Below are 24,610 nucleotides of genomic sequence, written 5' to 3'. Positions count from 1 at the left end.
GTTGCTATAATCCTATACTCTTCAATCTATCCCTATTTCCAACATATAGTGCATCCCCCTTTGGTCAACCTGCCATCTGAGGGAAGGGGTGGGGGGAAAGAGGGAAAATGTTGGAACAAAAGGATTTGCAACTGTTAATGCTGAAAATTTACCTATGCATATATCTTGTAAATAAAAAGTATAATAAAAAGTATAAAAAAATGAAGGGGTGAAACAGCAAATCATAGACAAAATTAATAATTTCACCCAAGAGAATGACAATAATGAGACAAGATACCAATATTTAAGGGATGCAGCTAAAGTGTTAAGAAGGAGAAATTTTATACCTCTAGAGCAGTGGTTCTGAAAGTCTGGTCCAGAGCATCCTGGGAATCTCTGAAATCCTTTCAGAGAGTCTACAAATTCATAATTAATTTTTATTTTTGATGTGATCAATGTCTATTACTATAAACCACATAAACAAAAATTCTTTGGGTAGATCCTCAATCATTTTTATTGGGATAAAGATATTGAGAACAAAAGTTTGAGGACCACTGCTCTAGAGATTTACTTGTATAAAACAGAGAAAGTGAAAATCAATGAATTGGGCTTGCAACATAAAAAGCTAGAAAAAGAGCAAATTAAAACCCCCCAATCAAATATTAAACTTGAAATTCTAAGAATAAAAGGAGAAATTAATAAAATCTAAAGTTGAAAAAAAACCTATTTAATTAATAAATAAAAGTAAAAGTTGGTTTTATGAATAAACCAAAAAGTAGATGAACCTTTGATAAATTTGATTAGAAAAAGGTAAGAGTAAAATCAAACTGTTAGTCTTAAAAATGAAAAGGGAGAACACTCCACTAATGAAGAGGAAATTAGAGCAATAATTAGCACTTACCTTGCCCAACTTTATGCCAATAAATTTGATAACTTAAGCGAAAGGGATGAATACCTTCAAAAACATAGGTTGTTCCAATTAACAGAAGAGGAAGTAACTTGGTTAAAAAGTCCCATTTTAGAAAAAATATATAGAACAAGCTATTAATCAACTGCCTAAAAAAAAAAAAAAATCCCCAGGACCAGATAGATTTACATGTGAATTCTACCAAACATTTAAAGAAACTAACTCCAACGCTATATAAACTATTTTTTTAAAATAGCGATTGAAGGAGTCCTACCAAATTATTTTGTTATCACAAACATAGTACTGATACCTAAACTGGGTAGAATGAAAACAGAAAAGGAAAATTATAGCCCAATCTCCCTAATGAATATTCATGCAAAAATCTTAAATAAAATATTAGCAAAAAGATTACAGAAAATCATCCCCAGGATCACATATCATAGCCAATAGCAGGGCTGGTCTAGTATTAGGAAAACTTTTAGCATAATTGACAAATTAACAAATTAACAAAAATGATATGGCCATGTCAATAGCAGCAGAAAAAGCATTTGATAAAATCCAACATCCATTCTTATTAAAAACAGTAGAGAGTATAGAAATAAATGGACATTTCCTTTAAATAATCAGTAGCTTAGCTTTGGCAAAAAGAGTTGAGAAAAATATTAAAGGAATTAGAGTAGGCAATGAGGAAACCAAATTATCACTCTTTGCTGATGATATGATGGTATACTTAGAGAACCTCAGTGATTCTTCTAAAAAGTTGTTAGAAATAATCTACACCTTTAGCAAAGTTGCAGGATACAAAATAAACCCACATAAGTCATTAGCATTCTTGTATATCACTAATAAAATCCAACAGGTAGAGTTACAAAGAGAAATTCCAATTAAAGTAACTACTGATAGTAGTTATACTGATAGTATAAAATATTTAGGAAGCTACAAGGGAAAAATCAGAAGCTTTATGAGCAAAACTACAAAACACTTTGTACACAAATTAAGTCTGATCTAACCAACTGGAAAAATATTAAATGTTCTTGGATAGGGTGAGCAAATATAATAAAGATGGCAATACTACCTAAACTAATCTATTTGCTTATCGCTATACCAGACTCCCAAAAAACTATTTTAATGACCTAGAAAAAATAACAACAAAGTTCATATGGAAAAACAAAAGGTCAAGAATTTCAAGGAACTTAATGAAAAAAATCAAATGAAGGTAGATTAGCTGTACCAGATCTAAAATTATATTACAGAGCAGCAGTTACCAAAAACATTTGGTATTGGCTAAGGGATAGGTTATTTGATCAGTGGAATAGGTTAAGTTCAAAGGACAAAACAGTTAATAACTATAGCAATCTAGCGTTTGACAAATCCAGAGACCCCAGTTTTTTGGGATAAGAACTCACTATTTGACCAAAATTGTTAGGAAAATTGGAAATTAGTATGGCAGAAACTAGGCATTGACCCCCACTTAATACCATATACCAAGATAAGGTCAAAATGGGTTCATAATCTAGGCATAAAGAATGAGATTATAAATAAATTGGAAGAGCATAGAATAGTTTACCTCTCAGACCTGTGGAAGAGGAAGGAATTTATGACCGAAGAAGAATTAGAGATCATTATTGATCACAAAATAGAAAAATTTGAATATCAAATTGAAAAGTTTTTGTACAAACAAAACTAATGCAGCTAAGATTAGAAGGGAAGCAATAAACTGATAAAACATTTTTTACAATCAAAGATTCTGACAAAGGCCTCATCTCCAAAATATTCTTTTGACTCTAATTGATTCTAATTTATAAGAAATCAAGCCACTCTCCAATTGGTAAATAGTCAAAGGATATGAATAGACAATTCTCAGATGAAGAAATTGAAACTATATCTAGCCATGTGAAAAGATCCTCTAAGTCATTATTAATCAGAGAAATGCAAATGCTTGTGATTAGGAATATACTCTCTAAAAACAATTATAGAAGTTTAAAAGTGCAACAGGTTGCTTCAAGGGAATATATGTATTTCCATCTGGAGGGCTTTAAACTTTATGACCCCTTGTCAGGCATGTTTTCAAGGAGATTCCTTTGCAGGTATGTTTTGAGCTATATGATCTTTGAGATCATGTCAAAGTCCAAATTTCTTTTTTTAAAAAATATATATAAAGCTTTTTTTTTTTATTTTCAAAACATATACACAGAGAAATTTACAATAATCTTGTGTTTCAGATTTTCTCCTTCTTTCCCCCTCCCCTAGATGGCAGGCAATCAAATGTATGTCAGACATGTTAAAATATATGTTAAATCCAATATGTATAAACATATTTACACAATTTCTTGCTGCACAAGAAAAATCTGATTAAAAAAAATAAATGAGTAAGAAAACAAAATGTACGTGAACAGCAATAAAAAGAGTAAGAATGTTATATTGTGATCCACATTCAGTTTCCACTTTCTCTGGGTGTAGATAGCTCTCTTCTCACAAGATTACTGGAAGTGATATCAATCATCTCATTGTGAGTCAGGTACATCAGAATTGATCATGCTATAATAACAATGTTGTCGTATACAGTGATCTGATTCTGCTCATTTCATTTACCATAAATTGTTCAGTCATTCTCTAACTGCTGGACATCCATTCAGTTTCCAGTTTCTTGCCACTATTTAAAAAAAAAAAAAACTGCCACAAACATTTTTGCACATTTGGGTCACTTTTCTTTCTTTAAGATCTCTTTGGATATTGGTCCACAAAGGGGATGCACAGTTTGATTTTTTTTTTAACATAGTTCCAAATTGCTCTCCAGAATAGCTGGATCTGTTCACAGTTCCACCAACAATGTATTAGTGTCCCAGTTTGCTCACATCCCCTTCACCATTTGTCCTTGTCTTTTCCTGTCATCTTAGCCAATCTGAGAGGTATGTAGTGTATCTTAGAGTTGTTTTAATTTAGATTTCTCTGATCAATAGTGAGTTAAACCGCCTTCTCATATGTTTAGAAATAGTTTTAACTTCTTCTTCTGAAAATTGTCTCTTAATATCCAAAATCCAATTTTCTAGGGATCTATAGTAATTTATTCAGTATTTTTATTTTCTCATGTTTTATCCCATTCTTATGCAAGCACTTCATAGTTCTTCCCCAGAGTAAAAAAAAAAAAAGCCATTTGTAGTCTATGATTGGCAATGATCGAGGATTTATTTTGACAGAGTAAAATAATACTAGTCATCGACAAAATCTGCAATAATATCACAAATATTTATCCATCCTATTTCAGTTCACTAAGCATTAAAAATCTCTATATTCAAGAAGTTGCTTTTATTGTACCCAGAGCCGAATAGAAAATTTATTTGCATTTTCTCTTTAGTTACTATATTTAACCTGTGCATCCATGAATACTTACCCCTGTGATTACAGAGAGGTTGGGGAGTGGCAAATGGTGAAGATAAATTATACTTATCAACCACTCTAAGGCTGGCAGTTAGTCCAGCCTTTATCACCAGGCCACTGCAGTCTGACTATAATTCAAGTGAACCTATCCTGTATATCTCAAAGGCAAATGATGTCACATGTTTTTTTTTTTTTTTGTTTTGTTTTTTTTGTTTTTTGAATACAGGTTAAAGAACAGTCTTTAACGTCCTTCAAAAGTATGGTTGTTTTTTTTTTCCCCCCTGGGTCAAGTGTTAGAATGTCCCTTTCATTATAGTTGAAATAATTCCCCTGAAATTGTTTCTCCCATAATTGTTAAATGATATTCCTACTACACATGGTTTACTTAGAAGAAATATTCAATGTGTATATATGACTATAAACCTAATCTCAATTATAAGTGTGTGCAAGAAACTTGCAATATAATGAGTTCAGAGATATTGTGTGTCAATATACACTTTGCATGATAGTGAGTTCATCTTTTTAATACAAATAAAATTCATTCTAGTATGTTCCAAATGATTGTAGTAAACTTGTACCACATAGAATAGAATGGTTATCATTCACTCTCTTAAAATTCCTAGATCTCTGTTTTTGAAATCATAACTTGTTAAGACTATTCTCAAAATCATGGAGGAACAATGATAACATATCAGATGAAGGAATAGAAGTAACAAACCAGAGTTTGAAGGCTTGAATTGCTGAGTTGGCTTTGGAAAAAGAAATGAAGGAGTGAGAAGTATTCCAAAGTATGCCAAAAGACAGATACAGAGAAAGAAATGCATCTAGGTTCCTTATGAAAATAACACATGGACAAACCTGAAACTGGAATTAGCAAATGCAGTGGGAAAGCCTCTGGCATAATAAAAAATACTTTTGATTTTCTGTTATGAGCCAGAACTTGAAACTCAGTGGAATTGATGGAAGCAATGGTTGTATGCTTGTGTTTGCACCTTTAAGAATTCACACATTAGAGCTCACACCTTTGAAAGTTCACATGTTAGCTCACACATTGGAGTTCGGGAGATTTACAAGTCAGAACCCACAATCCCACTCTCTCAGAAAAGGAGTCAACCTTTGTATTCACACCTTTAAGAGATCATATATAAGAAGCTTTTAGAGCTTCAGTCAGTCAGTTAGTTTGGAAGATTACCAGGAGTCGGAGTTGAGCTTAGAGGGAGAAGCTGGCAGAGGCAAAAGATTAGCAACAAGAGCTCTCAGAACCAAAGCTCAAGTGAGTTCAGTTCAGGAGATTAACAAGCTAGAGACTTCAGTTGGGCAGAATGAAGGATTCGGAGGAGGAGAACTAAGATTCAGAAGGAGCTGGAGGCAACAAAAGACAAGCTGCAAGAGCTCTTGGATCTAAGAAAGCTAACTGGGTCCAAGGAAAGAGACAAGACTTGGAAGGAGAAAATAAACGTTTGGATTTTATCAGCTGGCTGCATTTGAAGTGATTATTACTTTGAACTGAAACTAAGGCTGCCTCTAGAAAACCTCCCCAAGAAACGTGCCCACAGAGAACCATCATATATAAAAAAAGAAGAACACCACAATTTTCAACATACATTCTGACCAAAAAAAACCCCTCAAGTATATAATCTCTCATCTACAACAACTGCTTCTAAATATGCACAGCAAACTACAAGAATTGTGTCATCAAATATGCTCTGAATTTATGATATCAGACATCTGGCTTTGTCTTAATTCACCTATTACTTAGGTCCCTAAAGCTTTAACTCCAGGAAACCTTGGTCTGACACGAGGCAGACCAAGCAGTCTCATGTAAGCAGTGGGAAGAGTGTAAGAATGAGTCACACTTGGAAATATCCATGGAGAACCATTTTCACATCAAAGTTAAGTTTTTAATATATCTTGGTATAATAATGTACATTCCAAATCACCTCCAAATAGGTAGAAAAAACTAACACTTTATTACCTATTGTGAAAAACATAATACTTTATGGATATTCTTTATTCATTATTTCAGGTTGCCATTTATTAAGTACTGGCAAAGCATTGCTCTAGGTCCTGGATGAACCCTGAAGAGATTGGCCACAAAGCAAGAAAGTTTTGTCCAAAACAAGAAGAAAAAAAGGTCTAAAAGACTTTTCCCTGAGGTACATTATCTTTATGGGTAAAAAGATAGATACAGATATACATATCTATGTACATATAGATATCATGATAACTACAATACAATATATGTTCTTTTATAATTCAATGTATTTTATTTTATATATTATTATCACTGTTCTGAGAAGGCGTACTTTTTATTTGATTATAAAATGTTTATTTTAAAATAGATTCATTGCAAAAACAAACAAAAGAAATTGTCTGTCTTTCTGGATCATATAGTCAATTAGAGAGATTTGATAGATTCACAGATAGCTATATTAAATATTAAAGGCTTAAAAGTGGCTAATAATTATTATTAAGGGTTTGATCATGGAAAGATAAACATAAAACTCACATCTTAAGTTGAGGTCAAGAATATTATTTTATATTTCTCCCAACCAAATGCAATTCTGCATATGTAATATTGACCTAATAAATTTTTGTTGAATAGATGAATGAATTTTACAGTATGTTTGCTAAAAGGTACCATGGACACTGAAGTAAATCAATACTCAATGTATATGCACCAAGTGATATAGAATCCACATTCTTAAAGAAGTAGGTTATAGATTCATTATCAAATAAGTGATAGTGAAAATTATGAAATGTAAAATAGATATTTTTATTATGTTAAATTAAAAAAACTTTTTGAACAGATAAAATCAATGCAACCAAGAGTGGAAGAAAAGCAAAAATTTGGGAAACAATTTTTATATAAAGTGTCTCTGATAAAGGCCCCATTTCTCAAATATGTGAAGAAATAATTCAAAACCTATAACAATGCATGATTCCCCAACTGATAAATAATAAAATAATATGAACAGGCAATTTTCAGAAGAAGAAATCAAAGCTATCTATACTCATATAAAGAAGTGATCTAAATCATTTTTTATTATAAAAATGCAAATTAAAACAACTCTGAGGAACCACTTTTTACCTATCAGGGTAGCTAATATAACACCCCCCCAAAAAAATGGTAAATGGTAAATGTTGGAGGAGATGTTGGTGAAATCGTGGACTCATCCAACTCTTCTCCAGAGCAATTTAGAACTATGTCCAAAGGGTAACCAAACTGTGCATAGCCTTTATTTCAGCAATATCATTCTAGGTCTACATGGCAACATGATCATTTTTTTAATAAGGAAAAAGGACATACTTGCACCAGAAATGTTTTAAAGCAGCCCTTTTTGTAGTGGTAAAATATTGAACATTTAGGGGAAGCCTTTAAGTTGGAAAAGGACTAAAAAAGCCATGGTATATCAATGTAATGGAATACAATTGTACAATAAAAATGATAAACAGATCAATTTCAGAAAAACTTTTAGACTTTCTAATGCAAAATGAAATGAGCAGAACCAGGAACTAATGCAAAGTGAAATGAGCAGAGCCAGGAAAACATTGTACACAGTATCAGCAACATTGTAATGATGAATTGTGAATGAATCAGTTTTTCTCTGCAACACAATGATTCATGTCAAATACAAAGGATTCACAAAGGAAAATTCTATCCACATACAGATAAACAGCTCAATGGTAAATGTAGATCAAAGTATACTTTTTTCCCTTTATTTTTTTTCATATTTCCCCCCTTTGATCTGTTTCTCTTTTCACAACTATAGCAATATGGAAATATGTATTACATTATGGCACATGTATGATTTACATCAAATTGTGTGCTATTTTAGGAATAAAGGAAGGGGACTTAAGAAGAAAAAAATTGACCTCAAAATAATGTAAAATGAATGCTAAAAATTATCTTGACATTTAATTGGGGGGAAATAAAGTACCATTTTAAAAAAGGAAACAGTAGCTAGTAGCTACTACAATGCTATGTCTGAGAAATCGTAGGTATAACAAAGGACTTTTAAATAAGAATACTTTAAAATTTATCTATCCATGCACATACAAACAGAAATATGTATATATACACAGAAATGTATATGTGTGTATATACATGCATATATACATACATACATATATGTATATAATCTCGACTCATTTCAGTTATGTCTACTCTGAGAACTAGGCACTATTAATTTTATTTTACAGTTGATGCAACCAAACCTGATGTTCAGAGAGATTGAGTCACTTACCTATGGTCACACAGTTTGGAAGTGCCTGGGCATGATTGAAATATTCATTCCTAACTATATGATCTTAATATCTGTCCATAAAATGAAAGACTTTGGAAGAAAAAGAGCCTAGCCTTCAAAGGACCTCTCGGAAATAGAGAATTTAACAGACACTGTATATATTGTAAAATGCTATACAAATATAATGTACTATGATTATTAAATTATATTAGCTGTCTTATTCAAGTACTTTAGAAAAAAAAATTAATTAATAATGGGAACTTCCTGGCAACATTCTTAACTCTGGGATTTCTATATACCATTGTTATGATTAAAACTCTGTATCATCAATCCTACCTTTCACTGGCAATGACAACCTTTTAAACAAATTAGATTTTATCATTTCCTTTCCATATTGATTTCTATCAACCAGCTCTCTATTGTTGAGTCGTCATGTTGATCTTTTATAAACAATTCACATATGACTGAGCAAGTGCTAAAATTAAAATTATACATAGGAAAGAAGATGTGCAAACATTCATAGTAAATTAAATGAACAACAAAAAATACACCCTAAAGGTAAATTTGACTTATTAAATATGCCCATGGAGAAATGGTATTTTTATGTTTGAGGCTAAAAAATTGAACGTCAAAAAATGAAGGGAAAAACATTAGATTATATGTGAAATTGTATACTTATTATGGAAGAGCATCAAGCAGTCCAAATTTCTTTCCTTTTACTACTACTACTACTACTACTGAATGAAAATGATGCTCAGATATGAGAATGTAGATCAGGACTATAATCTTATTATGAAATGTTCTGATTAGTGAGTAGCATATGTTGGGTCTACATAGGACCAAAACAATTGTTCAATTCAGTTTGTGCAATCTTTCAATTCCATTATCATGGATTAGATAAGTATATATAGAGAAAATTATATTTCAGAATATCTTTGGAAATTTTTTCTGCCTTCTAAATCTCTTTGCTTTCCTTATTCAAAAGATTACTTAATATTATGTCTGCATTCATGAATTTTATTTAATTCTAGTATAAACTGACAGTTACTCTTTTTCCTTTATGTTGCAATTCAAGAAACATCTTCTCTATGATCACCCTTTCCTAATCACTCCAGTTGCTAATTCCCTCCTTCTGTAACTACTTTATATTTATCTACCTTGAATATATTTGTGTTTATTCCTTTTAATTTAGGTTGTTGTAGACAAGTTGTTTTCCTTTTAAAAAATAATTCCAGAATACTAAAAAGCACCTGATAGCTTGAAAGAGTTAATTAACCTACAAAGGATTTTATTTTTATTGTACCAATAGAGCCACACTTTCTTTCTCTAGCATCATACATAGTTGCTGTGAATTTTCATTAATGAATGAATTCCTACAGAGAGCCTTATGATATTCAGATCATTATTACCACTTATAAAAAAAATTATCACTGATCTCTTGGATAGTAGTAAACTAATTTCTTATGGGAGATTTCATTTATTTGCATTTTAAAATTTAAATAATTTTCATAGGAAAATATTAAACTTAAAAAAAAAGATGCTATAACTATCCATCAGTAGTAATAGATAATCCCAGAAAATATTTAAGAGTAATTTTAAAGTTTGGAAGCTTTTAAATCAAGATAAGAAATGACATCTCATTTGAGTGACCAAGCAGTAAATGGATATATAATAAATGGCATAGTCAATGGTGAATGATATTATTCTATATGACAACAAATACATAGAAACAACAGTACTTTCAAGAGGGACACTGTTTCTTCCTTCCCTGACTTTATCACTGCTTGCATCAGAGTGAATGTTAATATCAGTTATTTTCAGTTTTGATCAAAACCCTGAGGGTCCTTCCCTCCCAGATTCATTTTTGTTTGACTACATTAAAAAAATAAAAATAAAATTCCTTGCCTAATTTTTTTCTTACCTTTCATCATTGAATGTGTGGTTATTTCAGTCAAACTGAGGTCTGTTAAAAAAAAAAAAAAAACAAAACCTTAGCTTAAAAAATCCAAAGTCCCCTTACTGCATTTTCAGTCATTGTGATTTAGCCCCTGAACCCAGATGATTCTGAAGGAGAAAATAAGGCTGATGACTTTACATATCTTTCCTTATTTAAATTCATTTGCATATTATGAGCTCACTTCCCTGATGTCACTATCATCTTCAGAAATGAAGGACAAACAACAATACTATCATATGCAACTGGAGAAGGTATAATATATATATATATATATATATATATATATATATATATATATATATATATATATATTGTACTGAGTGCTAATTGTTGATTACCTTATTTATCATGTCATAGAGAACAACTTAGGAAAAACACAAGGAAAGAGACCAGATTAGTAAAAGTTAAAAAAAATGTTGCAAAAGTTGAGTTTAAAACCTTTGTCTATTTCATAAAGTGATTTAATTTTCTATTAGAAAGGACATTACAGAAATATTATACACAAATTGAATAGTTAGGATCTGGTTATAATAGGACAATGGAATGCTGAAAACTGTTGAGTAAAGGGCATGAAGACAAGGCCTAGGGCTACATGTACAAGCCAGAACTAACTTGGATAATCAGAGTATTAGAATATGCTAAAGCATACATCTTAATATGCCACTTATTAAGACACACATGAGAGTATCCATACAAGAGAAATCATAGATTATATTGAAGTATTAACATAATTTCTTCTGTCATTATCACTATCACCATCATTATCATTATCACCACCAGGAATCTTTTTGTTTTGTTTTGTTTATTTTTTTTTCTTATATTGGCACAAAATCTAATATAGGCTTAAAATATTTGTAGATTAACTATTTTTCCCATAGTATAACTTCAACCTATTCCTACCAATCAGAGAGAGAATAAGTCTAATCTCTCTTTTACATAACAGACCTTCAAATTCTTGAATACAATTACTATGTATTTACCAACACCTGCTTACTTTGAAACTATTTTTTAAAACAAACATAGTTTGAAGTCTCATTTTTTAGTCTCCTTCAGAGTACATTCCACCAAATCTTACATACGGGTCTCCATTAAAGATAAGCAGTCTATTTCATAATATGGATTCTTTTATTTTTAATAACTTTTTATTGATAGAACTCATGCCAGGGTAACTTTTTACAACATTATCCCTTGCATTCACTTCTGTTCTGATTTTTCCCCTCCCTACATCCACCCCCTCCCCCAAATGGCAAGGAATCCTTTACATGTTAAATAGGTTACAGTATATCCTAGATACAATATACATGTGCAGAACTAAACAGTTTTCTTGTTGCACAGGGAGAATTGAATTCAGAAGGTATAAATAATCCGGGAAGAAAAACAAAAATGCAAGCAGTTTATATTTATCTCCCAGTGTTCTTTCTTTGGGTGTAGCTGCTTCTGTCCATCTTTGATCAATTGAAATTGAATTAGCTCTCTTTATCAAAGAGATCCACTTCCATCAGAATACATCCTCAAACAGTATCATTGTTGAGGTATATAATGATCTCCTGGTTCTGCTCATTTCACTTAGCATCAGTTCATGTAAGTCTCGCCAGTCCTCTCTGTATTCATCCTGCTGGTCAGAACAATAATATTCCTTACAGAACAATAATATTCCATAAGGTTCATATACCACAATTTACTCAACCATTCTCCAATTGATGGGCATCCATTCATTTTCCAGCTTCTAGCCACTACGAACAGGGCTGCCACAAACATTTTGGCACATACAGGTCCCTTTCCCTTCTTTAGTATCTCTTTGGGGTATAAGCCCAGTAGAAACATTGCTGGATCAAAGGGTATGCACAGTTTGATAACTTTTTGAGCATAGTTCCAAATTGCTCTCCAGAATGGCTGGATGTATTCACAATTCCACTAACAATGTATTAGTGTCCCTGTTTTCCCACATCCCCTCCAACATTCCACACATAATATGAATTCGTGAAGAAAAGGTTGCTAAAGTTCCTCTTAAAGGAACAACTATTTTTACAGATGTATCCAAACATAATATTTGTGCTGTACACTCTCATGACTTAACTATAAAGAGAGTAGTCAGAACTCCTTTTCAGTCCACTCAGCAGAATGAATTGTATGCGATCATTCTAGCTCTTACTTATTATCCAGGAGACATAAATATAATATCTGATTCAGCCTATTCAGTAGGTGTGGTACAAAGAATTGCCACAGCCCAAATAAAATTTGCATCCTCTAATATATGTCAGCCTTTTAAGAAACTTCAAGAGCAAGTGAGAAAGCATCCAGGTAAGATTTATATTTTGCATGTCCACTCTCATAGTGGACTTCCAGGTCCCATTTTTGATGGTAATTCAAAGGCAAATAACCTTCTAACTATGTTGGTCAATACTCCTTTATTCCAAGAAGCCCAGGCACTTCATTATAAATATCATCAGGTTGCTCGAGCTTTACATTTACAATTTGGAATAACAAGAGAGGAAGCTAGGAGTATAGTAAAAACCTGTACGGCTTGCCTTCCTTTCCACTCCTATACTGCCTCCAGAGAAGAACCCTCATGGTTTGAGACCCAATGAAAGTGGCCAATTGGTGTGACCCATTATAAATCTTTTGGTCGATTGTCTTTTATCCACATTGTAGTAGATACCTTTTCAGCATTCACTTTTGCAATACCATCAGCAAAAGAGACAGCCTGAGTGTCACTGAATTCCTCACACAAGCATTTGCCATTATGGATTTGCCACAAGCAATAAAAACAGACAATGGTCCTGCATATACCTCCAAACATTTTGCACACTTTTGTGCACAGTACAAGATTTTACACACCACTGGTATACCTTTTAGTCCTCAAGGACAGGCAATAGTAGAGAGGAGAAACAGAGACATTAAGACACTGCTGCAAAAACAAAAGAAAGGGGGAGTCACAGGTAACTCTAGAGAACTTCTAAATCTAGCCTTTTATACTATTAACTTCTTGATTTTTGACAAAGACGCACTGGCTCCGGCAGACAGGTTTTATAACCCACCAGAAGGGCAGTATCTAGTGCGAGCAGCACCATCTATCTTTAGATAATCGCCAGGTGATGTGGAGAGACCCAGAAAGTGGTGCATGGAAGGGATGAGATAAGTTAACTGCTTGGGAGAAAAGGTTTGCTTGTATCTCTATAAATGGAGAAGGAATCAGATGGATGCCAAGGAGCCATATTTGCCTTGTCCATTGTAGAGACAGAGCAGACTCTTGAAACAAAGAAGAAGACCCAAGAAACATTGCGTAGTTCTGTCGCTGCCTGTGCCCACCACTGAAAGAGCATGGCAGTTATAGTGTTTGACTCATGGACATCAAAAATTGTTGGACTTCAAAACCCTCAGGAATCATTAGAATCTCTGAGACATGATAAGATGGTTAGAGGACTTGAAAACCCTCAGGAATCATTGGATTTTCTGAGAAATTATAAGACTGTTGCAGGACTTCAAAATCTACAGGAATCGTTGTCTTTGCCACTACATAAAAAGACTGTTGCAGGACTTCAAAAACTTGCGGGGATCATTGGATTCCGTGACATATGAAGCAATGGACAATTGATTGATTTTGGACTATCTCTTGGCTGCTGAAGAAGGTATATGTTTACATACCCTCCTTCTAAGACTTCTGGAAATCTTTTACAACATCATGTTGATTCATATTGTTTATTATATGACTACTTGCATGTACAGTTCATATTTGTTGCACCATATTGAGCCTGCACTGGCTATGGGGAGTCATCACTAATAGCCTGTGCTTCATTGCTATGTGCTTGTGTAATATCTCCCATGCTGATGGGTTTGTGCATACCTGTTTCTAATAAGACCCTTCAGCCCAGAAATCCACTAGCAATCCCCACTTCCCTTTGGTGCTTTTCATCTCCCTTCCTAAGATGTCAGGGATGGCATGATCATCTCCTTTTTAGTGCTTTCACCTCCCTTCCTGAGAAGTCGGGGGGGGGGGTGGTATATGAATATTATGGAATATTATTGTTCTGTAAGAAATGACCAGCAGGATGAATACAGAGAGGACTGGTGAGACTTACATGAACTGATGCTAAGTGAAATGAGCAGAACCAGGAGATCATTATACACTTCGACAACGATATTGTATGAGGACATATTTTGATGGAAGTGGATTTCTTTGACAAAGAGACCTAACTGAGTTTCAATTGATAAATGACGGACAAAAGCAGCTACACCCAAAGAAAGAACACTGGGAAACGAATGTGAACTATCTGCATTTTTGTTTTTCTTCCGGGTTATTTATACCTTCTGAATCCAATTCTCCCTATGCAACAAGAGAACTGTTCGGTTCTGCAAACATATATTGTATCTAGGATATACTGCAACATATCAAACATATAAAGGACTGCTTGCCATCTAGGGGAGGGAGTGGAGAGAGGGAGGGGAAAAAAATGGGAACAGAAACGAGTGCAAAGGATAATGTTGTAAAAAAAAAAAAAAATTACCCTGGCATGGATTCTGTCAATATAAACTAATTATTAAATAAAAATTTTTAAAAAAATAAAAAAAAAAAAGAAGTCGGGGGGGGGATGGGAGGGGGCGGGAGGAGATCAGGTGTGATCACCTCCTTTTTGGTATTTTCACCTCCTTTACTGAGAAGTCAGGAAGGGTGTTATCACTTCCTTTTTGGGGTTCTCATCTCCCTGAGAAGTCAGGGATAGAGTGATCACCTGTGTTCTAAAACAAACAAACAAATAAAAAGAGGGAGATATAAAGGGCTGAAACTCTTGAGTTGATTCACTGAGGTCGGACAACCAAGCACTTAAAGCTAACTATCAATTGGACAATACTCTATTAGCATATGCTTGGAAAATGACCCTTTCCACTATTCTGTGCTGGTTCAATCTTTTGGTGTGTACAGAGAATTGTGAGAAGGATTAGGGGGTAGAGTAAGACAATCCAGAGTAACTTGGACGATGGAGGTGGAAAAGGAAGGTCATGGAGATTCTGTGTCCATTCCTTTCACTTCTACCCCTAAAGACCAAAAGAAAGACCCAGGACTTTTGCTTATCCTGACTCCATCTAATTCTAAAGTATCCAGGGTGCTAACTCAGTCTTCATAATATTCTTTTACCTCTCATATACATACAGTTAAATATGCAAGAGCAGCCCTTTTAAGGAAGGATCCTCATGACCCAGCAATTAAAATGGATAAGAAAAATAAAGTTCTAACCAAGAGCAAAAACTTGACAGTTAAGTGACAAAAATATGGGAATGATTTTCAATGAAAGACTTGCAAAATTTCAGTATTCCATCTTGAAAAATATAGCAAATTATTCAAAATAAGAGAAATTTAAATTAAATCAACATGTAATTTTCATGTTACAATTCTCTCTCTGCATATATATACATATATATGTATATGTATATATATATATATATATATATAAAATTTAAAAAGATAGAAGTAATAAATGTTAGAAGCTTGGGAAGATAGGTAGAGTAATGAAGTACTCTATTTATTTTAGAAAGCAATTTGGAATTATGGGAGCAAAATGACTTAATTGTTTCTGCACTTCAACCAAGTAGTCCCAATGTCAGCATAATTATTTGAAGGAATTCAAAGACAGAACTGTCTGCATAAAGAAATATTCTTAGCAGCACTTTTCTTCTTACTATGATAAAAATGTAAATACAAAGGATGTCCATCATTGAGGAAAGTTTGAACAAATTATTATTAGATGGATGCAATATAAAATTATTACATAATAAGAAATGATGTATCAATATTAGGAATTCAAGATTTTATAGTAAAGTTGTATGAGCTGATCAGTGAAGTTAGCATAACCAGAAGAGTAACATCTATGACATATTAATATAATAGAATTTATTGAGACAAATGAATTCTAATTGTAATTATCAACCCTAGTCTCAAAAGAAGAAATGACAAAGCATGAAACACATCTTTTTCATAGGAAAAAAGGGAATTATGGATAAGATTTATCGCATACTGTTAATGGCTATCTTTTTAGTTTTGCTTCATTGTTCTCCTTTATTTTGTTACAGGAAATGATAAATCATGAAAATGTGCTTGGAAAAAATAACAGAACAAATTTTTTTTAAAAATTGTACTTTTTGAAAATTAGCAGATAAAAAGTTTTTCAATGTTAATTAAATTGACATATGAGGTGATCTAGGTTACTAACAATGTGTTGTTAATATATTTCAACTTAGCTTTGTTAAGATACATTTTTAAATATATATAGTACAATGTTTCTTTTTTAAAAAAACTTATTTTTAAATTGTAGTCATAATCTATTATTATTTTGGCTGAGGCAATTGGGGTTAAGTTATCTTTCCAGGTCACAGTTAGTAAGCATCAAGTGTCTAAGAAAGATTTGAACTAAAAGTCTTCCTGACTCTAGTGATACTGTTCTATTCACTGCCCCCTTTATATTTATTTATTTAAAACTTAAATGCAAAAGAAAAAGAAAAAGAAATAGAAAAAAAAAAAGGAAGAAAGAAATATCATATTCCCAGAAGAAAATCAAGGAGGATTCCAACTATGTAACAACAAATATCCATTTCAAGAAAGTATATGGAATATTCATAACTATCCATCTTTTCTTTGCTTCCTTAAAGGCTCCTGCATCTTATTACGATTTTTTTTCCCTTTTCTTCCCCTCACCTCTCCCAAGTAGGCTACAATTATGCACAGATATATTTATTTTATATATGTTTGTATACATGTACATAGGTACACATACATATACATACATTTAAAACAATATTAATGTGGCTGATATATAATGTAGATTTTTCTCATGATTGACTCTTTCAAAAAATTTCACTTTCAGATCAGTGATCACTCCCCCTGCTTTTTTTCCTAATAAATACACCTCATCATTGTTATTGTGTTTATGTATATATAAAATTTCCTTTCCCTGATAACTCTTCTGCTTTATTTTTACCCATTTTTGCCTCACTGTTACTTAATCTCCATTCTGCCCCTGACATGGATCTCTCCTTTATCTTCTCTCTCCACCTATTCTCTCCCTTTTTATCCCATCCCCATTAATCTACACACCTTACTCCACTCCCATTTGTCTAAACACTCTTCTGTATCCTCACCTTATTCTATTTCCTCCGCCTTTATTTCTTTATGGATTTTGGAGAGTGCTATGCCCTTCTTGCTATACAAACAAACATACATACATACATGTGTGCTTGTGTGCATTTATGTATGTATGGTATTACTGATGTGAGTAGCTTTTCAAGTGTTTCTTCTTATTGTGACCTTAGGGTGATTTTGGTTTCTCAAGGGTTAAGACAACAAAATACAAAGCAATAGATACTGCCAAAAAAGGCTTTAGATCCAAAGCTATGGTGTATCCTATCTCAGCCAATTAAAGACCAGTGTAACTAAGGTAGGGGGCCTTTATAGAAGAAAATTGATCTCCAGATTATTTTTTCACATACACAACCTCAGGAAAACCATTTATTAAATTTTGAAGGGCTGTAATCAGTGCAGGAGGAAGTATCCATGATGATGAAGTAGCTACATTTTTTTTGAAATAATGAAATTCAAGAATTATTTGTAAAATCTAAGTATGTACAGTAAAAATTTGCCTCACAATACATTCCTTGTTCTGTCATGAGCCATGTTTGCTATTCCACCATTGCATTCAATATGTGCGTTTACATTTCAGTTAAGATTTGGAGTTAAGATGACTTGGAACACTTTACATTTACTGCTGAAGAGGAGACATTTGATATTTATTCCCACTCTGCTCACCACTAGCAATTCCCAACTCTGAAAATCACATTCCGTTCTCTTTCACATTTATTGGCATTTCCGAAGTGCACAGTGTTCATACTTTACTATTAATACACTGCTAACACTAGGTTGCATATCTCCCTGGGTACCAAAGTCAATAAGGGAACAATTCAAAGTAGGAGAAAATATCTGTGGATTAAAAATATAGAAGCAAGTGAAATGATAGTACAGCATCACTTATACAAGATTTTCCTAACATATTTAAAATGATTTTAAGGGAAACTAAAGCAAAATTAGATATTGAATTTACATAAAAATCACATACTAAATGTAGTGTCATTTTTATCAGATCTACTTTCCAACCATGGTGGGTTAGTGAATAACAATAGTAAAAATAAGAGCAGGTTTTTATGGAAAGCTTTAAGGAATGAAAAACACTTTACATAAATGATTATATTTCATCTTAACAGACGCCTTGTAAAATGCAATTTTAAAGATAAGGAAACTAAAGCTCAAGGATATTATATTCTTAATCATGTAAATTTTTAACTATTGAAAGAAGAATTCAGACCCATATATTCTTACTCTGTATATAATTATATATAAATCGAATGATAAATTGAATGGTTTGCTATTCCAACCATTTTTACCACTGCATGAAAATATACTCAAGGTTTGACTTGTCACCCAAAGACTTGTAAATATGAATTATAAGAAGACTATGTGTTTGATATGCAAAGACTTCTGGAGGGCTGTGCGTGTGTGTATGTGTGTGTATGTTTGTGTATGTGGAGACTGAAGATGATTAATGACAATTAGTTATTTATTAATATTTAAGATGGGGTTAAGGCATGGAAAATTTCAGTGAAAGTGAGAGAAACTGAATTCAGATCTCATTTCCATAGGACCTCTGTGAGATTAAGTTTCATCTCTAAAAAGTAAATAATAATATTTTCATTATTAACTTCATGGGATATTTATGAGGACTATGTGGTAATGGGGTATACAAATCAGTTCAAAACTTTAAAGTGATGCCCAAAAATAAATTTAGATAATTATTAAATAGGATTAGAGAAAAAAAATCTTTTTTATTAAATCATTTTATTTTTAAAATATATGCAAAGATAATTTTTCAACATTGATTCTTACAAAATCTTGTGTTCCAATTTCCCCCTCCTTCTCCCTACCTTTTCCCCTTGATGACATATAATCCAATATATGTTAAACACGGTAAAAATATATGTTAAATCCAATATAGGCATACATATTTATACAATTATCTTGCTGCACAAGAAAAATCAGATCAAAAAGGGGAAAAAAAGATGAGAAAGGAAATAAAATGCAAGCAAACAACAGCAAAAAGAGTGAAAATGCTATGTCATGAACAATATTCAGTTCCTACTGTCCTCTCTCTGGGTGTAGATGATTCTCATCATCACAAGATCATTGGAAGTGGAATTAGTAATCTCATTGTTGAAAAAAGCCACTTCCATCAGAATTGATCATCATATAATCTTGTTGCTGTATACAATGATCTTCTGGTTCTGCTCATTTCACATAGCATCAGTTCATGCAAATCTCTCCAGGTCTTTCTGAAATCATCCCACTGATAATTTCTTATAGAACAATAACATTCCATAGCATTCATTAACCATAACTTATTCAGCCATCCTTCAACTGATGGGTATCCACTCAGTTTCCAGTTTCTTACCATTTAAAAAATGGCTGCCACAAACTTTTTTGTACATATGGATCCCTTTTCTTCCTTTAAGAACTCTGTGGCTTATATCCTATTTGAAACATTGCTGGATCAAAGAGTATGCACAGTTTGATAACTTTTTGAACATAGTTCCAAATTGCTCTCCAGAATGGTTGGATCAATTCATAATTCTACCAACAATGTATTAGTGTCTCAGTTTTCCCACACCCCCTCCAACATTTGTTGTTATCTTTTCCAGACATCTTCACCAATCTGAGAGGTGTGTACTCAGAGTTGTCTTAATTTGCATTTCTTTGATCAATAGTGATCTGAAGTACTTTTTCATATAAGTAGAAATTGTTTCAATTTCTTAATCTGAAAATTGTCTGTTAATAACCTTTCATCATTTATCAATGAAAAAAAGGCTTAATTTTTTTTATAAATTTGAGTCAATTCTTTATGTATTTTAGATATGAGGCTTTTATCAGAACACTTGAATGTAAAAATGTTTCCCCAGTTTATTGTTTACTTTCTAATTTTGTCTGCATTAGTTTTGTTTGTACGAAAATGTTTTAACTTAATATAATCAAAATTATCTCTTTCATTTTCAATTATGTACTTCAGTTCTTTAGCCACAAATTATTTAATTCTCCACAGACCTGATAAGTAAACTATCCTTCTAACTCTTTATGTCTAAATCATGAACCATTTTGACCTTATCTTGGTATGTGGTATTAGGTATGGCTCCATGCCTTGTTTCTGCCATACTCGTTTCCAATTTTCCCAACAGATTTTTTTAAATGTAAGTTCTGATCCCCAAAGCTGGGGTCTTTAGACTTGACAAACACTTGATTACTATATTCATTGACTATTTTTTTTGTGTGTGTGTGTGTGTGAACACAAACCTATTCTACTGATTGTCTTCTTTATTTCTTAGCCAGTACCAGATGGTTTTGATGACTGGTGCTTTATAATAGTATTACGTCTGGCCACCTTCATTTTCATGTTTTTTTATTAATTCCTTTGAAATTCTTGACCGTTTTTTCTTCCAGATGAACTTTGTTATTGTTTTTTCTATACCTATAAAATAACTTCTTGAGAGTTTGATTGTTTTGGCACTGACTAAATAAATTTAGGAAGTATTTTGAAAAAATATTTTTCATGAAAATAATAAAGCATTAGAAATAATTTTCCAATCAAGGATCATGAGATAACAAAATGTATCAGTAATACAATCTAAATCTGAAACTTTATTGGGTGCTTTATAGCTTTACTTTTTTTTTTCTTACATAATGTAGCATTTTAAAATTTAAAACATTTTCCACATAAATTTTCTCAATCTTTATTATAATTCAGTGAAGTAGATAGAAAAGTATTATCTCCATATGTCACATGAAGAAACTTAGGAATAGAGAAATTAATTGAATTTTTTCAACATTATGCAGTTAAGGAATGTCAGAGATAGGAGTAGAATACAAGCTTTCTCCTGTAGCATTTCACTGAGCAAATTCTTAAGCAACACAACATGCTATAGATAATGGTCTCTATTTTCTTTATCTATACAGAAGGACAGACAATAGGGCATTGAGATATAGTGGAGAGGTCATTTTGTTTGGAGAGAGAAATCTCTTATAAGTTATATATACATACATAATACATACATATATGTATGCATAAGTATAAAAATATATATGTATTTTTGTGTATATGAATGTATCAGTGTATCATCTTTAATATATATGTTGCTATAAAAAGAACTTATTATGGTATCTTCTTTAAGAGAGTTATTAAATTTAGTTTTTATCAAAGTATTGTCCTTCAGAAAATATTTAAGTATCTTCTGTGTGAAACAGTTCTTCAGCACATTGGGCAGCTCTCCCAAAGGGTAGTGATGGTATAATATGACTAATAGTCACATAGGATGGTATAGGAATGGTTATGATTTCTACAATGACCCATGGAAATCATTTTCTTCTGCTGCTGCTCAATTTCTTCATTTGAAAATGAGAACAATACTGTCTTTACATAAATGAAAAGGTTTCCTTGTGAATCAGATTTCAACATACACCTAATATTCTGTATAAGATATAAAACAAAACAATATACAAAAGTTACTACTAAAATGGTTTCCGGCTTAGAAAGGTTAAAAAAAAAAAACCTGACAGACCTTTCTATATATCTGTTTCATTGAATTTTGTCCCCTAAACTTTGGACTACCTTTAGAATTGAGGAATAGTTATTTGGCAAGCAGAATTATCTTCAACATTTATGTTCCATAAATCAGTGGTAAAGCTGATAACAGAACAAAGGTTTTATGCAGGAGACATTAAATCTTACAAATAAAAATTATTATAATGTTCTTTCCAGAGCTTCAAACTGCCTCATGAACCAGAGAAATAAAGAATGGTGACTGACAAGTAGTTTCACCACTCCAGAAAAACATGGTAATAAGTAACATGGTGCAATGAAAAGAAATCTATTATTTTGGAGTTAGAAGATCTGAGTACCTACTGACTTTTTCATTTGCTAACTGTTAATTCTGAACAGTGTTTTGGGTCTGTTTACTCATAAGTAAAATGAGTACGAGATTAAATTATTGCTAAACCCCTTCTAACTGTATATTTTATGAAGTACTCTTCCCTTTCACCTTACTCTTTTTGCAATGAGATAAAAAAACAAAACAAAACAAAACAAAAAAAAAAAAAAACTTTACCATCTACATTTTTTTCTTTTCAATCAGTGTCATATAGTGAAAACTGTGGATATGGGTTTTAAAAGTATCTAGGCTCTCTACCAATGGCTCTAAATTCCACCAATATTATTTTCTCAATTGTAGAGAGTAGTTCATCCCCTTATACTTGAATTCACTTAGATGAATTTGTATCATGCAAATTAAATTATAAAATTTGGCAGATTACAAATTCCATTTAAAGTCAGATTATATTTTACACAGAAATATTCACTTCAGGAAGTATAATTTTAAAAGTTACAAATTTACTCCTCCAACATGGAGAAGGCTTAATTTCACTCTCTCCCTCTCCTCCTCTCTCCCCACCCCAGACTTTGTACTACCTCAGTTTCTGGAAAAGGAAAGAGGACTGGGTTAATATCTCAACTTTGTCCTTATAAAGCATAGTCCTAGTTCCAAGTCCCAAACCTGAGCTCAATCCCAAGTACCTGGCTTCTCAGTGCTTCCACTCCAGGCTGGACCACTATAGCATCCTTCCTGGAAGCCCGGCTCCAAGGTAATCATAACTTGAACTCCTGGTTCCTATAAGGATCATCTTTCATACCCTAGGCCTGTTTCTTGGAAGAAGGGTAAAAGAGTGGAAAATAATTCCTTGCCTTCTCACAGATGCCATTTGTGGCACACATGCTGTCAATGAATGAATAGCCTCAAGAAGACAAAAAGAAATAATAGTCCAGAGAAAAACAAAAAAAGTAAATCATTTAGTCTTGCTTTTGAAAATCACAAATAGTCAATTAAAGAAGGCCACTCTGTTACAGAAGCCTCCATGTTAGGCAAGCTAAGCAGTCTCAGAAAAATCTGGGTTACATGTAAAATCTGAAAGTTGAATCATCTCTTAGGGTTCTAGTTTATCAAAATTGGTTATCTAATTAAAAGAAAATTAATCATTTCTATAGGGCTCAATAATATACAATTGCAGTTGTGAAAAGGGGAAATAATCCTGTTTTCCAGAGATAAGACCCAGCAAACGAGCTATGCCCTGAGCTTGGTATAACAATACTTTGCACTGGTCTTCTAGATATCTCACTTTCTGGCAAATTACTGTACTGCTTTGACCAGCACCAGTTGTTCCTTGAACTCGGATAAGCACTAAGTGAGTACTCCTGCCTAGTCATGAAATCTTGCTATGAATCAAACTTGTCCCATTTTTGCTGTTACCCTCATTATCAAGATTCCAACCCATGATGTAGTAGTTGGTGTAAGCATTGAGATTTAAATACTGAGATCTCCCCACATTACCACAAGTTCTTGTGCTTGGGGTGAGGACCTGGCACATGTGTCTTTGCCTATAACTAATTTGCCTCACTTTGAAATTAAACTTTTGCTTGATTCCTAAGGCTTTTGTTTCTATACCCTGCTTTATTTGGCTCTAATCATCCTCAATTTAGAGGTCAATTCAGTCAGGTTGACATTAATTGCTGTCAGAAGCCAGATTGGACAAAGAATTGGGCAATTGGATTCTACAGTGCCAATGGGAATGGAGTAAGCATTTGCTTCTCCAAAGTCAAACACCTCCCTTCACTGAGTTGTGAGTTTTTTGAACTTGCCACTGATTCAAGCTGAGTGAATCTGTCTTTTTTGTTTGTGTTTATGTTTTATAAAATGTAAAATCATTGTGTTGTATTTGTGTGGTGAACTAGATACTTTTTTATTAAAGCATTTTTATTTGCAAAGCATATGCGTGGGTAATTTTTCAACACTGACCCTTGCAAAACTTTTGTTCCAAATTTTCCCCACCATTCCCCCATGTCCTCCCCCAGCTGGCATGTAGTTTAATACATGTAAATACATTGAAATATATGTTACATCCAATAGACATATGCATAATTATAAATTATTTTGTTGCACAAGAAAAATCAGATCAAGAAGGAAGAAAGAGGAAAAACTGAGAAAGAAAACAAAATGCAAGCACATAAA

This window comes from Antechinus flavipes, chromosome 3 (assembly GCF_016432865.1).
Source record: "Antechinus flavipes isolate AdamAnt ecotype Samford, QLD, Australia chromosome 3, AdamAnt_v2, whole genome shotgun sequence".
Lineage (NCBI taxonomy): Eukaryota > Metazoa > Chordata > Mammalia > Dasyuromorphia > Dasyuridae > Antechinus > Antechinus flavipes.
Note: the sequence above shows the minus strand (reverse complement) of the source record.